The 19,343-nt window shown below is 30.1% G+C and overlaps 1 protein-coding gene across 3 annotated transcripts in view; it reads right to left on the minus strand.

Moving 5' to 3' along the window:
- LOC113397395 (tyrosine-protein phosphatase Lar-like) overlaps positions 1-15,339 on the minus strand; it is a 109,916-nt gene extending 94,577 nt beyond the window's left edge. For all 3 annotated transcript variants that reach the window (XM_026635715.2, XM_026635714.2, XM_026635713.2), the window contains exon 1: positions 15,143-15,339. The gene's annotated coding sequence lies outside the window, so the exon portion shown is untranslated. The remainder of the gene's footprint in view (positions 1-15,142) is intronic.
- Between the last annotated feature and the right edge of the window lie 4,004 nt (positions 15,340-19,343).

The following is a 19,343-nucleotide window of genomic DNA, read 5'->3' on the forward strand; positions in this document are numbered from 1 at the left end:
TTGGGATGTATTTATGTGTAGTTTATTATCATATTTTAGTATAATATTCTTATATTACAGTTATTATCTCCTCTTTCTATCTATTTCTGCGCTTACCTGTTTTCGTTCTAAGCTTCTATCACCAAAGGTTGTCTGTGAGAGATCGCTATAAGCGATAAGACCGTCTTTGCGCAACATTTATCTAATATTTTTTATTATTTTTTTTGTTTCTCTTATGTATTCATGCAATACAGTATTTTATATAAATAAATATCGTGAAAGGGAGAGAATTTTGTGGTAATTCATAAAAGAATGTACAATAACACGAACGCAGAACAAAATAAACGGCTACTATCGGTACTTATTTTTAACTCTAACCTATTGGCTAATCCCGGCAATAAACTATTTTTGTGCGAAATTTCATTGATCACTGATCTGTTCAGTCAAACAGTCGCATTTAAAAATACTATTAAGATATTAAATAATTTCAAATACTGTTACTAGTATCGATATACTAGTATACGATACTTTGTTTAGAATATAGATATAAAATATAAACCATGGTTTATGTTCTGATATAAATGTTGTGTTTAATGCTCACGTAGATACCAGGAATGTGCGAAACAACACGCTAGAAATAAAGTTTTATTTGATATATGCTGGAAGACGAGCGACGTACGAATGTAATCGGACCCAACGGTCGTGTAAGGAGCCGGTTACATTTTATTTCTATTTACTTATTATATCTCTGACTTATTTCTAATTATATGATATTACGTAATATTGATTTTGAATCGTTTATTGTTAAGCCTTGAGATAAGACTGACTGTGTTGTGACGGCAACGCTATGCAGCTCTCTTTGACGTCATGCCTCCTCCCTACATAGGGAATATATCTATTCCGTTGTGTGTGCGGGGCGCATATACTATATAGTACATTGCTGTACATCAATATGATAATATAAAACATGTATATATTTTTATAAAAAAAAAAACAATTATTTAGTTGCAAAATAGCCGGGCCGCGACAATACCCGCGTGAAATTTATAAAACTTTATAGTACACGATCCTTAACCCCCATTTTCCTCCCATACATACGTTGATTGATTTCCCATACAAACTTCCGACACTCGCTCACACCCGTAAGGGATTAAAACATAGCTTTGTCCTTCTCCGGGCGTCATACCATTTTCATAGCAAATTTAATTATTGGTTTTGCGATTTAAGCGTGATGAGGTAACAGACAGAGTTACTTACGCATTTATAATATAAGTAGGTATTTATACATTGGTTACCTTTATCTAACAATAATAACACTTAGGCATATAAAAATTCTAATGTCTTGGCTAATATATCTTTATTTATAATACAACACTATTCCTATTAATTTCGCAAAACCATAATGATTTTATCAGAGATTATTCAAGATTTCGACCAATGATATCCCCTCAATTCAATGTCAAATGTTTTTTTTTCGGGTTTTGTCCTCTTGTGATTGGCTTTTTGGCAAGTCGTTTCTTAATCAACGCGTCAGTAAATCAAAATGTCAAATAGTTAATAATCCATAGTATTTATTTGATTATAAATATAAATAAATATTGGACAACATTACTCTGATCACAATGAAAGTAGCTAAAGCACTTGTGTTGTGGAAAATCAGAAGTAACGAAGGTACCACAAACACCCAGACCCAAGACAACGTAGAAAATTAATAAACTTTTTCTACATCGACTCAGTCGGGAATCGAACCCGGGACTTCGGAGTGGCATACCACACACTACTCGACCACGGAGGTCGTCAAATTGAGAAACGCGTAGTTAGTTAGTAGTAGTACAATCTGTATAACAACATCGATACTTTATGATGTAAGCGACTTTAGTTATACAGAATGAATTAATTTAATCAATTTTATTTTCACAAAGGTTTTACTTTAAATAGCAATGGAAATATTCAAATGTTATAGTATTTATTAATACTAAAAAAATGAACGTTTTCGTATCTAAAATAGTCGATATGATTACACAAAATATTTGCACCTCAATTCCCTACGCGGTGCCCCAACCTATTCCAATTTCGTTCTTTATTAGAATCGTTCCATGTTTGAATCGTTAGGCAGTTTGTCAACCACGGGGCAATATCGATTTTTTTTTGTTTTATTCACTTTGCGTATATTGTAGTATGAACCAATAAATCTTGTGCACAATGGTTGTCTTCCCCGTTCATCAGGGTTTTTATACGCTTCAGGATTCCAAGCTTAAGCTTCTTTACGATGTATTTTTTCCTCAATGACGTTTGATAAATGACTCACTCGTCTTATTACTGAAGGTATATTGGATTCGAAACCATAAAATGTTACTTATCCATTCATTGTTCCTAATACTTACTAACAACTTATTTTTTTATTTCGCTTTTCAAAATATATGCCGATTTCCTTTTTGGAAGAAATATAACGTTTTATAGAGTCATATAAAACGAGCGAGTCAAATGGCTTTGTGCCAGTTGAAGAATTATTTATTATGGAAACACCATAGCGTTGATACGCGTAATAAAATTATTCATTTCAATAACACAGTTTTAATTTAAAGTACGATACGAAAACAAAACCAATTTTTCGCTATTGATAAATAAACAAAAATAAAAACAAACTAAATATATGTCATTAAATCATAAATACTAACTCAAATCCATGCGAAACTTTATTAATGAAAAACTTCAAACCCAATATCTATTAAAACAGTATTTGTTTCAGCTCATTTATTCATTATGCTAGTTGACATGCCTATTAAATTTTAGTTTAGAATCTATGCCAAATTCCATTTTGTGTTTCTGGAAGGCTATAGTTACGCTATCATAAATTAAACTACAGTCAAAACGTTTGTCAAGTAATAAGACACATACTTATCAGCAAAATCAAAGGATGTTCCATCGTATATTTTTCTTAGGAAATGAATTCATATCGGACATATTCCAAGTTATTCTAAATATCGATTAAGTTCAGTTAAATGACTTCTACAGCTACTGACGAGCCGTTAACTGATCAATACAGCTGTGAATGATTCATTTATAATCCTCTAACTCATTAAACTAATTTTGTTTTTTATTTTTTGATCACATCCCTAAATTTCTTAAGCTATACCGCATCGCTAACCTTGAGAACTAAGCTGTTATGTCCTTCACTTACCCTTCAAACTGGACGCAACTACTATTACATTTATATTATACCAGAATGGCTAGTACTTACCTAAACGAGCATGCTCAGCCCTACTTACATGCTCGTAATGAAGAATAAATCAACAGAACGCTTTTGTCCCAAAATGTTCTTGAACCTTTTTTTTATTGAAGATTAATATATATTTTTCAAATAGGTGTTCAAAAGCAATAGGTCATTGTATAAGTCTAAAATTGTAGTTCTAAGTCAAACCTATTCTATAATACGTTAAGATTGCAGTATTTAAAGTAAGTAACTTGACAGTTACAATTAGATAGTTAGATTATAAAGCTGTAGAAAGAAAATTATCTAGAATTTCCGTCAACAATTTATGAATAGCATCCCGAACCATAGAAGTTGGCAGTAGCACTCCTGTCCATTGGGTAGCATCTAGGTCCGGTAACGGATTGCCAACCCATCATATTATGAGTTTGAGTGTACAGTGAGTGAAATTGTGCTTTCACGCATACTTCAGAACTATATCAAACTTGCAATTGACTATTGTCCATTAAAAATGGCCGCTACGAAATACTACTAACATTTCTGGCAACATTCTATGAGGTATGTATTGAATATTGATTTTTTTTAAATGTATCTTTAAATATTTATATTAGAACTAGAGGTTAGGTCAATTTAAATAAGAATTTTGTAAATATGATTATGAATAGTCTTTCATTTACAAGTTACTAGTACTAGTAATGTAAATTCAAATGATACGGAAAATAAGGCAGAACTGAACTATATTTTATCATGGTTGTAAAAGAAAGAAAAGAAAGAAAGCAGAGCCGAGATGGCCCAGTGGTTAGAACGCGTGCATCTTAACCGATGATTTCGGGTTCAAACCCAGACAGGCACCACAAAATTTTCGTGTGCTTAATTTGTGTTTATAAATCATCTCGTGCTCGGCGGTGAAGGAAAACATCGTGAGGAAACCTGCATGTGTCTAATTTCAACGAAATTCTGCCACATGTGTATTCCGCCAACCCGCATTGGAGCAGCGTGGTGGAATATGCTCCAAACTTTCTCCTCAAAGGGAGAGGAGGCCTTTAGCCCAGCAGTGGGAAATTTACAGGCTGCTAATGCTAATGCTAAAAATGCAAAAGAAAAAAAAACATATTGTCAAAAAAGCGGCATTAATTTTTAATTTAAAAATGGCGTGTGTTGTCATTGCTAGTGTGAAGGTAGACTATGAATATTTCATATTAAATATTTATATATGAGTGTGTGTAGGTATGTGTCAACCGAATGGTAGTGTGTATAAATATTAGACTTCTGCATTCCTTCTCCCTAAAAACTTTAACATACTCTTCTTCATACATATCCCCACGTTTTTTCGAAAAATAAGGTATAAAGTTACTTCACCTATTAATATATACATTACGCTTTTCATCAAAATGTGTTCAGCAAGTGGCGCGTGATTTGTATGAAGCGATAACTCATTACGAACTTTGAAAGTAAAAAAAAACAACATATTATTGATATAATCTTCGAAGGCGATGTTTACTAAAATATGTCTTTCAGAATTAAATCAGCGAAGTTATTCATGTAAATACTAATCCTAAAAAATTCAATCTGAGCATGTTGTTATTTAAATTGAACAAATATTCGTCAGTTTTTGTTATGCAAATATGTTACTATATCAAGTTATTAACATTTCAATAACGTTTTCATCATTTTTTGAATATTCAATATTATATTCAAATATCACGGATCGCGAGTCGAGACATAAAAATAAACCCTTATAAAGTATACAAAATTCGATAGACAAGTTTGTTTTTAATTCATAATTGAATTTTTTATATATTTATTTCATTTTATTGGCTTTTGATATTGAAATAATAGATGAATAGAAATAAATGTTAAGACGATTGTCTGAAATAAAAGAAAATAGAATATAAAGTTGATCTAAATATTATATTTCCATATAATTTGAATTGTTGATTTTAAAAAAAGAAGTAAACGCTCAAAATAAAATGGTGGTCTTCATATCTAACTGGATTTTACTGGTTAGCAATGGTTTTCGTTTAATCTGATACTATAGCACATACCAACCATAAGAGACAACAAATAATCTTGACACTGTCATTTCATTATCATTAACAGCCTGTAAATTTCCCACTGCTGGGCTAAGGCCTCCTCTTCCTTTGAGGAGAAGGCTTGGAGCATATTCTACCACGCTGCTCCAATGCGGGTTGGTGGAATACACATTTGGCAGAATTTCGTTGAAATTAGACACATGCAGGTTACCTCACGATGTTTTCTTTCATTGATGAATTATAAACACAAATTAAGCACATGAAAATTCAGTGGTGCTGGCCTGTATTTAAACAATAAAACCTTTCCTATGGATACTAAGTATTTGAGTCATGTGATTACAAAGGTTGGTGCCGCATTGGTGACGTGAAGAATAATTCAAATTTCTTACCGTAACTATATTAATGGGCAGTGGTGACCATCTAGAGGCACACTCGCCAGTCCATTATAAAACAATACAGACGATTAAGCTCAATGTTTTTACTCACAGATCTCATTTAATTTAATCAGCTTTATACTATTATCACTGTTTTCCACGCTTAAAATTATAAGTTCGTTCGTTAACGAGTCCAAATAATTCCAAATCTGGTTAAAAAATGAAAAAAAAAAAGAAAAATCTGCCACAATGCAGTACTTTAGACGCAATTATGCAATCACGAGAAACTTGTTAGCGTCGCTTGTCGTTACACAAGGGCCGCGTAACCCACATTTGTAGTCAGCTATTCTCGTACAAAGGATATTTTAAAACGGCAATACTGGATGTCACGGGTTCCTATACGATTATCAATCAACAATAGCAATAAATGCATCAAATAAATTCAAACCTAAGCCAATATATTTAATATGTCCCGCGGCATTTCGGTTAGATTAGTGAGTGACTCAGTGATATTACATTCACGAAAGTGATGACATCTCAGATCTAAATTAGACCAGGGAAGCTCTTAAGTAACGATGCATCAACATAGGCATTTATTTTGCTTGCATTATACATTTATTGTTATTTTTTTTAAACAGCTGTGAAATGAAAAAAAAAAAAAACTTAGATCATAATAATATGTTTGGCGGTGTATTGATGGTGTATGAAGGTTTCAGAAATCTGCCCACTGCAATGTTTTTAATTAGTGTTTAATTAGTTTTTTAATTAGTTTTTAATTTTTTTTTAGTGTAAATCTTTGGTCTTGTGCCTAAAGCAAAGCAGAATCTGTTAACACTATGACGGTGAAATGATTTCTAGTGATTGGATCAAAATTGTGTTAATGAAATTTCATGAACGAAGCTATACTAGTTATAACAAAATGTAATTAAAAATGTATTTATTGATACCCTGAAAGGGTTTTCTTTTCAGTAATTAGGTCATAGCCGCAATATGAAAATTAAAAATGTGATTGAAAAATAAAAATGCGAGTAATGTATTCATATACATATATACTGTAGCACTACCAAAAGGCAGATAATAAACGACGAATTCTTTTTTTTCGATTTCCTCAGACACATAGCATGAAATTTAAATAACTTAGATGAATAAATATTAGTTAGTTATGCTTTTATCGAGCCATCAATGAAATAACATGAACATTTCTATTCCCAGGTAAATATAATTAAGAAATCGATATAATTATGCAGCTGTTATGTTTAAAGTTGTTTGAAAGCAAACACATAATATGTTGATGTTTAATAAAAAATCGGAGGCTTTATTGTTTTTAAATGTACATATATAATTTTAAGGAGAAGGGCAGATTCTCATCCACCCCATGCAAGACAAGTGTTTCCATTTCTTTAATTACAGAACACGAGATGAATTATAAAAACAATCTAAGCTCATGAAAGTTCAGTGGTACTTGCCCTTGTTTGAACTCTGAATCATCGCTTAAGATTCACGTCTTCTACCCTCTAGGCCACAGGTGATATATATCTAGATAATCGTATCACTTAGTCTCATTTTTTGTTGTCTCAGTAACTCAAGGATCATATGAGTCGCCGAAGTGAAAGTTGATTAATTTCATTGGCTATCGGTATAATATAAGCTCACGCTAAATGGAGACAGAAATATTGTAATAATAACGGCTTGATTAAAGGCATTGCTGATTAATATTTATTAAAAATACATTATTGTATTTCATATTTTTAGCCTAATTTACCGCTTTCATATTTCTATTTTACAATTCTATAATCTTTTAAATGATTTAAATGTAATCCTTCTAGAAAATATACAATGTAATAAAAATATGTTATAAATTAGAAACTGAAAACAAAAAAGGGACATGATTCACGGAACTTTTTCATTGATAAAAATAAGTTTTAAATAAATTTAATATGTTAATTTATTCCTAATGAAAGTTTCATGGCTTTGTTTATACAACTACGGACGTGAGTTGAAAAATGGATTAATGATCATTAGCGCGGCCATTATGCTAATACGCATTTCGAATCGTTTATATTCCACGATCCTTTTTATAAATGATATGTAATTTTCATAATATTTTTATTTAAGATTTTGAACAAAGATCGAGGGCCAAGTGATTATTTAATGATTATTTACATCACTTCAATTCAATATTTTACGTGTTTCAAATTATGTTAAGACCTTTTGCAACTGCGTTACGTTAACGACTGTGTCTATCGTCAGAATAATAATTGAATTTAATTAAATAGTAATAAATTTATTAACATAAGAATTAATAACATTAAGTGCTTAAATATATACAAATATGAATTAAAAATAGTTACTGTATAAATCCTGACCGCGTGGAATGGTGGGAAGGATGCTAGAAGCATTTCCCCGTTGAATCGCAATTTCGATCCCCTGGGCAAAAAATGAACCAGCCCTCCTATCACCAGTGGAGGCAATAAGGCGAGGTGTTATACTTTTGATGAAGCTTTTTGCACCACTACTAGCAAATGGGACAAAAAAGTAATTTGACATAAGACACGAATATTTAGATCTTTTTTTGCTTCATCTTTTTTTCGCAGCGGCACCTGCTCTTATTGAATTTAATTAAATAAATGGAGAGCAAAATTATAAAGGATTTTTGTACATACAGCATTGCTTTAGCTACATATCATTGCTAGTTGACACAATACGGTGACTATTCCAGAAGGTCTTAACAGTATTTGCAATGGATAATTTATTTCAACTACACGGACAAAACTCTCCCCTCTAAAAATAAGATGTAAATTGCTTCAGCACTCTATTCTATAAATTGCTGGATAAAATATTTATTAATTTGAAAAAACGTGAAGATCCGCAATCATAAAAAACTCGGCTCAATATTGAGTTTGGAATTGCAAGTTTAACACTTTCTGGGAGTGTAAACGCCTATAGACGGCATGTCAAATTAGTCCATTGAAATGTTTATTTTGGAAGATGTACACTCACGGCGCTATGAAACGAATAATTATCCACTTTCAGATGATTTTTTGAGAAAACTAGAGATCATAAAAGTAAACATGATGTTTTGGCTAAGTTATCATGAGCATTGATGAACCTGGTCGACTTTAGAGCGCTGTAACAGTATTTAAAATTGACCAAAATGAAAAATTTATAGATCAAAATTTTCAGAAAGACATGTTCTATAAATTTGTTCTGACCTAATTTTGTTCTATAATGAACAGAAAAAAGTTATTAAGCCAAAAAGATAATTTTTGAGCAAATGTTCTCACTTTTTTGTTTATAACTTTTTAAATTTTAAGTTTATTATTTTAAGTTTATATTTACAAATTTTCCGTACAATTAATCGTTTCGGAGATATAGTTAAAAATATGTTTCCACCACTTTTTTTAAGATGGCGGGCGGAGGACAAGGCGCCAACCCCACAAACTTGGGGTTAAGATTGTATTGACACCCCCTATATGTCGCACAAATAAAATTGCGTCCTCTAGAAAATGTTCAGTCAATGTAACATTTCGATGGACTACATACAGTTATTGTAGCTAGTGTAGTGTGTTAATATGGGTGTATGTCAAAGGAAAGGTTACCAAATTTGTATGTTTAACATTATTTTGAACTGTGAACTGTGTTAATCCTCCAGTAGCTTAAAACACTCAATAGATTTGTCAAAAATCAAACACAAATTATACAGCGTACTAAAAGTTTTTGTCTTAATTTCACGTCTCGGCAGTTCAAAAGATCCGGTCACAGGTATCGTAACCAATCGAATGAAAATTACGCATTTTATTCGACAAACTTAGTATTTAATGTTAATTCAAATAAGACAAGATTTTAAACGAAATATAATGTTATATGCCTCACTAGAAATTGATATATAAATCAATACACCCTCGAGGTATCGACTCAACGAAATTTATTATTATTATCTATATATACGGGACGGGTTGGTTGTTTGAAAAGTTACCTAAAACAAACAAAGGACTGTATTTGTTATATCGCTTCTCAAAGTAATACCTAAGAACAAGATTTTTCGTGAATAGCAAATATGTTGGCTAACTAGTAAAATAAAGGTTGATAGTTTTGTAGCACATCTATAGTACACATGTGTTTAGGCTACAAATACCCAGACAAATACTCGTGACCCGAATAAATATTTGTTTTAAACAAAACATGAACCCATTCATAGTCATAGTACATATATAAAATATACAAGTTAAATTACAAAAATATACCAAAAAACATTCACATTTCTTATTTGTAAAGACCCTTAGGGCCTACATTCGAACTCTAGATTGGGCCAATAAATTCTTTATTGAGTTTTTTCGTCGGGGAAGTCTGTCAGAGCCAGTTCCGTAACGTAACATAAGCCAGTCAACGAATAACACTTAAAAACATTCCGCGCCTCAAATCCTCGGCTGGTCGTGTCTGAATAAACGTTCTATCGTACTTTGACAGTGAAAGAACAATAATAGTAATAGAAAGAATAGCACAGTTGTATGACATATCTCTAGAGAATGGCTACCGTAGTTGTAATTATTATTATTTGAAATGTAATAAATGAAATGGAAAATTATATAGAAATTAATTATCCTTTTATTTAAAATTATTGTTTGTTATTATTGAATCAGTTTCCATGACTGATTAAGATGAATGACCTAATACTTATATAACGCGAAATTCTTATATAGCTTGCGAGCCCATGGGTAGAAACTATTAATAATGTATATATAATATGCTGTTAAGTATATTTACTCGAATCACAAGCTAGAATAAAAAAGCTGCTTTTTAAAAACAATATAAGTACGTATTTTTTAAAATAATAAGCAAGTAGCATAAAAATGTATGTATATCATCAAAGTTTAAAAAAATCAAAGTATTAAATTATTATTATTAAAAGAAAACAGAATATCTGCAATTCGATATTTTTAAATAAGATGTTACGGTCGGTAACTATAGATAAACTTTGGACTGCAATTGTTAGTGCTTCCTCATTAACGCTCAACTGCGCTTAATGTCACAAACTGTAACTTGAACACGTATAACCTTCTGTTTTCAAACGAGTTTTAAAAAGTTTTCGTAGTTTCAATGTACTTAATGAGTACAGCGCTTCTGCCTATATTTATTCGACTCATTTTAACGATATGCTAATTTCAGAGCAACACACAAAAACAGCTATTAACGTTGTTATATTTTAATTAACCAAATGAAGAGCTATTTTGTTAACTAAATAACTATTACTGATATTTAATGGACTAGTTGCTACCCGCGGCTGCACAGCGTGCGAGAGGTAGGAGCAAATTTTAGATTTTAGTTAGATTTCCTGGATAAAAAATAACCTATGTTCTATTCCAGGCTATCTATCACTGTGTCAAATTTAATTCATATGCGTTCAGTCACTCTTGTATAATTAAGTAACCAATGCATCCATCCAAGCTTTTATATTTATAATATTAACTTTCAATTCTCAACTTAAGTTGTAACTCATAATAGACTAAGCATATAATTCTAATACAGTCTTATGTACGAATATATTAATACAACAACATATACTAAAAAGTCATTTTTGACATTTTCGCAGGTTTTTCTCGGTAGATTACATTTAATATAATAGTGTAAAATTCAAAAGCAAAGCGGTCTTTGACAATATAATTTATTTAATTAGGATTTTTAAAACATGCTTGAATAAAGCATATTTATATTTTATGAAATCTTAATCTAAATATTTGTGAAATTATCTTTCACATATATTTTCAAAGTCAAAGGAACATATTAAATTATACATTTCATCTGTATAGTGATTAATGATACTGGATTATTATATCATCAACAATTTATCATAATTTGAATAATCCCAGGCAATGAAGCTCGTTAAAGACTTGCGGTTGGTGTTCAGAAAACTTATAATTAACTTGAGGCTAGTTTGAAATTCTGAAATTCAATCGCAACGCTTTGAGAAATTAATCGATGAAATTTTAGTAATTATTAAACATAATATCAGTTTTTAAGTGGTCTTTACTTTTTTTTTTGATTCTTTATAAATTGAATCGTTCAATTTTATAATTCAATTCATTTAAATACAAAATTATAATTTCGTTGAAATTCATTTTCAAGGCTACTATTTATTCATTCTTATCTATTCTTTCTCCCTCCTTTTTTTCTTTCTGTCTCTCACTTCTGATCAATAACCTTGATCTAGGGTTACTTAGATGATAAGCTCTACGTTATAATTAAATACAATATTTATATCGATATTTACGAAAGTTAACCACTAAAGCCAAGGCCACACGCAGGGCGAGAAACAAGGTTTGTTAACCATAATAACGACTTGAATTAATATTCCTACTCTATATTTATTAAAATATTGTAACTTTTCTACCCTTTCATTGCGATAAATATGTTAATATAATTACTAAGCCTTAGCTCACACTTTGCAATATTACGTTACGTGAAAGGTGATGTGAGCATTTATATAATCCATCTTATTATAATTTAATATGACAATAATTCATATTATCAGAGATTATTACTCTCTCAACTCGAAGATTTATGCTCTATGGGCATAAGATTTCTGTAGAACTATTTCTATGATCATTAAAATTTATTAAGATTTCAATGAATTAATCCACTCGGGTTAACTTCTTGAAAATTGCTTTAACAAACTACTTCGTTCGATTAGTTTTTCGTAAATGCTTATGTATTTTAGTAAATATACCAAAGTTCAAGTTGTTAGGTTATGTAGTTTCAATGAGAAAGTTACTTAACTTACTAAACTACCCCAATCGTCTCCCTTGCGAGTCGATTTCAGGAAAATTCGTATTTAGTTGTTGTTTGTATTGAAAACATAAAGAAAATACTGGTTTTAGAATGTTTTAATAACTTTATTTCGTTTTTAAAGTATCATCTTTTTCCTCTCATTACTATATTAACATTGCAAACATGATGGCGCATTAAATAACCTCAGCTTAGGTTGTCAAAAAATATAATGTTATTTATTCATTCATATAATTTTCATAAATACTTCAATGAACAACGTTTATGCTTGGATAAAAACGCATGCTGTACAATGTTCGCTTAAATATATTTACTATTGGTGAAGAAGATTTTATTCGTTTCTGGATATTATTTCCATGTCTTAACACTTAACCTAAAAACTCCCTGACTTAAATGGTTACTTTACAAAAAGTAGATTGATGAACCAATATATGATCTTTTAGTTTAAATAAAACCATGTTAACAAAACAACAATCAAAATTGAGAAAACTTGATCCATTATTATTAAAGGCGAAAGGAAATTAAACATAAAAATATCTCAATAGTCTAGTATTCACTTAATAATCTTTAACGTATGAGACGCAGTTACATGAAAATACACTTTTCTATAAAATAAGCCGTAAATATTTTAAAAATCAATAATAAGTTATTTTTATCACAATATGTTGTGAAGGTTATTTTGTAGCACCTTTAAGAGTTTCCATTCAGCGATGCGTGCAATAACTTACGCTGGAGCATTTATTGTATATTGAATTTTGATATTTTATTATTGTTGTAATATTTATTGTTAATATAATTTATTGTACATCAAAAACGAAAATACAGAAATCTTAGGATTGGATATATAAAAAATTAAAATAAAACAAAAATATAACCTATTATTTTATGTGTTGTACAAGGGGCGGAGTTATGGCTAATTAGCCACCTCTTCCAGATAAGCCAATGTTATATTTAATATGTTAAATACTTTAAATATTATCAATAATATCATCAGTAACTCTGTCGCAATTTTTTTGTCGAATATATTTCTTTGGTTATATTATTTTGAAAGTTAAAGTTTAATATCCAAATACGTAATTCCGATTTATAATTGGCAAACAACTTTATTCGCTGGGTAGTATTGATCCAAATATGTCTCGCCACGATTTATCAAGTTTTTGAAATCCACATGTCTGCTGAAATGAAGTCTGTTCATAAGTAGATGCTTGTTTTTTAAATTAACATGAATGTATTTCCTTAATTAAATATACAAAACAGTAACATCATTAATTAAAAAAATACATCTAATTTATGAAACTATTTAAATAATTCGTTTATGGCTAGTTTTGTATATGGCTCTGTGTGTGTGCGTTTATTAATTTAATGAACTTTTCAAACTTAATAGTATAATGTTTTATAAAATATATGAACTTTAATATCTTATAAAAAATATAACCTATTCCAAAAAAAATTAACAAAATTGTAGTCCAATGAAAATTTCGATTGTGAATTATATTGATATTAGATTGTATCAAATTTCTTATAACATATAAACCTCTACAAAGTGCAAAAATTATTATACCGTTAAGTATAATTTTGTAATCAGAAAGTATTTCTGATAATATTGACAGCATCATCAAATTAATTTAATAAATTGATGATGATATCATTTGAAGAAGTAAAAATGAATATCGCATGATAATTAAATTAATATTTCATCATAAAACTGATGTACGATTATTTAACAAGTTCGTGTTTTATTTTCATATTGGTTTAAGCATTTCTTGTGTTAGAAGTGTAAGTAAATGACTTATAGTACCTTTCCCTTTAATCTCTTGAGATAGATATATGTGATATAGAGCATATCAAAATACAGTCATTATAATTCAATTAAATATTAAAATAAATACCATAACATTCTTATGTTGCGATAATATGCTATTGTGACGTCATCAAATTTAAAAGAATTGGTATATCAAAAACTCTATAATTTATATCGATTTTATTAAAATTATTTATTTAATTCATTCCAATATAGTTTCTAATGGAAGGCGTTTTGACGTAGCGTATTTTTTTTTTGCTTATACACTAAAATCTCATTATATTTAAATTATAATCTTGATTGCACTAATATTATATTAGATTAATGTATTCAATTACCGAAGTACTAATTCCTGAAAAGCTATGTAGTAAAAAGTCAAAATCAAAGTCGGTCAAACCTTTTCATTTATATGTTCTATAATTAAAATATATAAAAAACTTTATGTCCAGGTAGCTAAAACTGATTCAAGCGTGCGGTTCGTATGTGCCCGTCCGTTAATTATAAAATGGCTGAACCACGTCAATAGTTGGTTCTACATTTATATCCGCAAAACTTACTAATTAAAGACAAATCACTTATTCTATTACGGTCTGGTTAAACATGTGTTTAACCTTGTGCATGTGCATATAAAATAAATTATAATGATTATCCTCAATTAATTAATACATCAATAAGTTAAAATAACTACTGGAATTATTTAAATTGTCAATAAAGATTTCATGTTTTATTCAAATTCGGCTTAATCTATTTGAATTTTATTCTAGCGCTTATAAAATATAAACATAACCTCTGCAATTAATCTGTATCGTTACCATGCCTTAGAAGACTAAGCCTTTACTTAGAGGTAATAATTCCACGTTAACGCAACCTTAAGCTCTATAATCCGTCGGTAACACGACAATGCGACTTTACATTTACAATTTACAATTCTTTTATGCTAATTTTATTAACCACAACTTACCGGGGGTAGTGTACGATGCACAAACGTAATTCACATGCACGCAAGCACAACACAAGTCACAAACCTCGATCGGTCACAAGCCAATGGGGGTCAATTCCGAACGCATGCGGGCACTATCACGTCACATACACTATGATAGGTCACAATTTTTATTCAGTTACGTAGTAACGACAAGCGTGCGCCCGTTCGTCGCAGCCTCAACTGGCTGGGGCGACGCTACCGCGCGTGTCCTTCTACCCTCCTCCCGCGCCACTCACCTCGCACCACGGCCAAATAGAAATAAAGTATGCGCTGTAAGGACAGAACGTAAAAGAAGAATATCTAGATACCTATGGACTAAATTAATCAGATGTGACACGTTGGAAAATTCAAACTTGGTACTATTTTAGTGATCGCTGGAGTCTATGGAGTATATTAGAGATTTTATACTCGTTTCAGGTTATTTCGTTGGGGTTTTTGGGGACTGTATTGGCGACTAATTTAAAAATAGTGGGAAATTAATTTCTATTAAACTGAATACTATGCGCCGTACCTGGAACTGCGAATAGTTTAAGTGTGAAGAAAACTTGCATTGCTCATTACGTTTCAAAGTTAATTTTAAACAAGATTTATAAAAAAGCTACGCTTCTCAAATAGTTAGCTGCAAATACCAAGTCTCTTTAGATTTTTCTCAGACTGCATAAACGTTATGTTGAATTTCTCATAAAAGTTCTGCGAAAGTTGAATTGACTTTAAAGTAACTGTTTAGACCCTTGTATTATTATAATGAAAGTTACTGACATGTAATATAGGCAGAAGATCTTAGAAACGTTCGTGGACTTTAATTAATTAATGGGAATACCATTAAACTTATAATTGACAAACATCTGGATATGACAAGATATTTAAAATTTTCTATTTTTAAAAAAATATTAGTTAAGGTCCAACTTATTTTTGTAATCATTATAAAATGATTTAATTTAATTTTCTATTAATAGTCGTGATAAAGCGTTTAATGATAACATTTAATAGATTTTTTTTATATATTTATTTCGTATATAATATTTTAAGGTCTGTGATTTGATCAGAAATATATATACATGACTTGTAATATATATCTTTAAAACTAGGCTTATTACGGTACTTGAAAGAGCTACCAACTCTGTCACAAAGGAATATTTATCATTTCCACCGTCTTCAGATAGACAAGCTATTTTCATTTTGGTTTGTGTTTCAATAAACCGAATGAATAATAAGCGATCTGAAAATGTATTTTATACTAGATAATCGACTCTCTATAAACGTTGATGTAATTAAATGAATATTTGTAAACATTTTAATATATATTATAATGCATTTAATATAAATTATTTGAATATTATTATTGTACTTTTAATGAAAAGTAAACGTATATAAAATTATATACACAAATTTCAAACAAAGGGCATCAAGTTCATAATTATTTAGATAAAATGAACATAATTATTGTACTGGATAATTATATTATTTAATTATACTGCAATAAAATTGCTTCAATATTTATCAACAAATGATTATTAAGAAGAGAATTCATCCATAGATAAAAGGCCACCATTAGAGTACTTTTAAAGGATTAGGCAAAAAGCGTCCATGCCGCTTTACATCAGGCTGTCTCTATAGGTTTATTTTCTTTTAAAAGTGTTTCTTTTTTAATAGCTGTTTTACGTCTGGAGTTTCAAAACATACTTAGCATAATATATATTCCCTTAACGCTAAAATAATATACATAATGCATTGTTATTGTATGTAATTAAATGTAATAATGCCTTAAAAATATTCAAACATATGACAGAAAAAGCAATGATCATTAAAAAATTAACGAAGCCATGTGTTACACAACCGTAGTGATGACGTAGCTTCTGCGTAGGTATAGCGTAGCTCTACGCTTTTATTGCTATATTGCTACAATACCTACAATAGTGCAAGAAAGGTGCTATTTTAGATAGGTAATTTATATTTACATAGATTGGAATTTATAGAAAATAGGTTATAATCCGAGGAATAAGATTTTTTTTACTTTGGTAATATTATTATAACTGTTTATCGTTGATATAAACAAATTTGATTTAAATGAATAAATACTTAATAAAATATGTACCCAGAGTACTATAAATAATATGGAGACTTATCCCAAAAAACAACTGTAATAATTGTCATCGGCTTGCTAAGCAGATTCTAAGGTTCCTAGAATTGAATAAATGAAAAACGACAATATGCCTATAAAGTCTTAACACCAGTACTAAATAAAAATACTTTTGCACATATTATGTACCAAAATATTAATCAAAATTATACATTTTGTGTAAATTTGTGTGTGTGTGTGTAGTATATATGTATATTTAGTAGTTTTAAATTAACAGTAAGAATATATTAATAAGGTTTTACTTGATTAAAAATACTGCTACGACGTAGACTTTTATTCTCTTCCCTGCTTACTTCTAAAACAATAGATACGCCTTCATAGAGACGCCTGAGATTAATTAAAATGAGTGATATTTTATAATAAACTGGCGGCCAATGGACAGAATACGCAGACGTTAAGCGCAATTCACAGATTAAAATCTGGTCCCGCACCACTGAGACTGGGTTGTAATCATAACTTTGCTTCATGACCGGCTATGATATGTCATAGCCGGTGGTGAAGCAAAAATCGTGTTGAAACTACAATGTCGAAAGAAATTTTAAAGAATCATTCTGCCTTTAATGCATTCTGTAGATAAAATATAAAAAGTAGACATGGAATACAATGATATAATTGTATAATAACACAATTTTTACAGCCGAAGGGACAATTTCTGTTTCTTAAATTAATTGCTTGATATAAGAAAAGACGAAAATTCGAATAAAAAATAAATCCTGCTCGTACAAGCCTAGATAATCGTGACTTTTATTTTTCTTTAATAACTCGAATGTGTACTCAATAAATTGAATTTTTAAAAAGTATTTAGAAGTAAAATATTGAGATAATAGAATTATTTATTATTATAAATTTATTATTAATATGGCATTTTAGATTATCTAACTAAATATATAATTGAGAATACAAAGGTAAATTCTATAAATTAAAACATTAAGAATGGGAAACATGAGAAAAAAATACTAAGGATAAAGCAGTCGTTTTAAATCTACTGATTAAATTGTGTAGGAGTAAGAATTATTAAAAAAATAAATTAAGCTTATTTTTTTTTAATTTCATTATTCTTTTTAATCACAATATCTACATCTCGAGATCCCAGAAAATATATATCCAATTATTTCAAATTTAACATAGTAAAACAAAAGCTTTTTAGAAATTTAAACTTTTAACGGGGAAAATGCGATGTAACTTTGAATTGATTTTACTTGTAGAAATGCCAGACGAATTTCAACGAAATTCTGCCACATGTGTATTCCACCAACCCGCATTGGAGCAGTGTGATGAGATATGCTCCAAACCTCCTCAAAAGGGAGAGGAGGCCTTAGCCCAACAGAGGGAAATTTACAGGCTGCTAATGTAATGTTTAATATATATATATATACATATTTTCTATATAAATAAATAAAATACATTATAGGAAACAAAATTTCGGCTTTACCTTTATAAATATCAAAGAAGTTGGTTACTAAAAGTATACAAGTAAACACATCGTATTTAACGCAGTGCCTCATAGGTAATTTGAGTTGAGTTTGAACTTATAACTATTCACGTATAATCTTTAGTTTATATACTGTAGAGTATTCACTAAAATCCTTATACATCTATACAAAACTATATTTAATTATACTGCCCTTCTGAGATATAACTTACGAGCACAGGTTTGCTTTAATTCAAAACTCTATGCAGTAATTTTCGAGTTACGTGAGCAAGTGATATGACTGCTTCATTTGACTAGTGGCTAGTTTATAAGCTGCAGATCAGAAATTCCTGTATTTTAAAACCAGCTGGGGTAATAAAAGTTATTGAGTTTTTATTTTCAGATAATCGAAATTATTAACCATTGCTTACATCGCCAATGCGCCACCAACCTTGGGAGCTAAGATATTATGTCCCTTTTGCCTGTAGTTACACTGGCTCACTCACCCTTTAAGCCGGAACACAATGATACCGAGTACTGCTGCTTGGCGGTAGAATATCTAATGAGTGGGGGATACCTACCAGACTGGCTTGCACAAAGCCCTAGCTTAAGCTACTCCAAGCATCGCC

The sequence above is a fragment of the Vanessa tameamea genome, chromosome 3, assembly GCF_037043105.1.
Source record: "Vanessa tameamea isolate UH-Manoa-2023 chromosome 3, ilVanTame1 primary haplotype, whole genome shotgun sequence".
Lineage (NCBI taxonomy): Eukaryota > Metazoa > Arthropoda > Insecta > Lepidoptera > Nymphalidae > Vanessa > Vanessa tameamea.